Raw genomic sequence first — 1581 nt, 5'->3', positions numbered from 1 at the left:
GGAGGATGGTGGGGGTGTATGCCTGTGTAGAATGATGGGGAGAGGGCTGAGGGGAGTGGAAAGTCAGGAGACATGACCTTGGAGGTCCTGGGGAGGGAGAGTTAAGACCCAGGGCTGCCAGGCCTGGAAACCCCTGCAGAGAGAATTGCCCCTGCCTGGGTGTGAAGACCCTTGCTTCCTGGCTTTGCCTTGGTGGCTGTCCTTCCTCCCTTCTGCCCTTGCTGGGCTGGCAGCTCTGCCCATCAGCAAAGTCAAGTTCTCTGTTAAGTCTTCCTGGAGGAAAGATGAGCTGCGCACAAGAAGCAGTGGGAATTCCCATTGTGGTGCAGGGGAAATGAATCCGACTAGGAACCATGAGGTTGCAGGTTCGAGATTTGGCTTCGCTCAGTGGGTTAAGGATCTGGCATTGCCGTGAGCTATAGTGTAGGTCTCAGACGTGGCTCGGATCCTGCATTGCTGTGGCTCTTGTGTAGGCCAGCAGCTGTAGCTCCAATTCAACCCCTAGCCTGGGAACCTCCATATGCCGGGGGTGTGGCCCTAAAAAGCAAAAAAAAAAACAAAACCAAAACCAAATGAAGCAGAGGTCATTACTTCCTGTGGACTCTGTCCATGGCCAGGGAGGAGGCTGGGTGGGGGCTGAGAGGGGCCCCTTCTGGAAGTGAGTGCAGCTGTGCAGCAGGGGCTACTCAATGGTGGTTCCAGGGCAGCCCCGGCCACGGGGCCACAGAGCTCAGCCCAAGATGTAGCAGCAGCTCGCTTCTTCCTGAGGCTCTGTAGGAAAGAGGACATCTCGGCAGCCCCCTCTTGCATCACTTGACGAGGTTTTCATGGTCTGTTGGCCCTGACTCTCTAGCAGTAGCGGGTCCAGAGGGGTCTGGGGGGGGCGTTGCCCTGGGACTGGAGGCGGGAGCACGAACCACCGTCTTGCAGGACCAGGATGATGACGGGGCTGTGGTCCAGGTCTCCAGGCCGGGCTGGCAGCTCGGGGCTCATCTGGAGCCTCTCCTCACCCCCCAGAGAGCCCGAGTGAGACCCTGGAAGCTAGCAGGGCTGTCACACATGCTCACCTCAGGCCCTGGCATGCACCAGAAATCTGGGGTCTCCTGTTTTTCCTGGCAGAGTGGTGGGAAAGGGGTCGTGAGGCAGGAAAACGGATGTGTCAGACATGTGGGGGACACAGAGGGGCTTAAGCGACGGCTTCTGCGACTGTCCTGCCATGGCCGGGGGTGTGGCACATGTGGTCTTCTCTAAGACACAGCCACCACCTGCCAAACCAGGTCCCTTTTCTGTTCAGCTGTCCATCTCTGAGGGAACAGCCCTGAATGCCGCAGGACCAGCTTTCGTACAAAGACAGATACTTTAGGAGTTCCCGTCGTGGTGCAGTGGTTAATGAATCCGACTAGGAACCATGAGGTTGTGGGTTTGGTCCCTGGCCTTGCTTGGTGGGTTCAGGATCTGGTGTTGCCATGAGCTGTGGTGTAGGTCACAGATGCGGCTCGGATTCCGTGTTGCTGTTGGACCCCTAGCCTGGGAACCTCCATATGCTGCAGGAGCGGCCCTAGAAAAGACAAAAAAAAAAAA

The sequence above is a fragment of the Sus scrofa genome, chromosome 12 (assembly GCF_000003025.6).
Source record: "Sus scrofa isolate TJ Tabasco breed Duroc chromosome 12, Sscrofa11.1, whole genome shotgun sequence".
Taxonomy (NCBI): Eukaryota; Metazoa; Chordata; class Mammalia; order Artiodactyla; family Suidae; genus Sus; species Sus scrofa.
Note: the sequence above shows the minus strand (reverse complement) of the source record.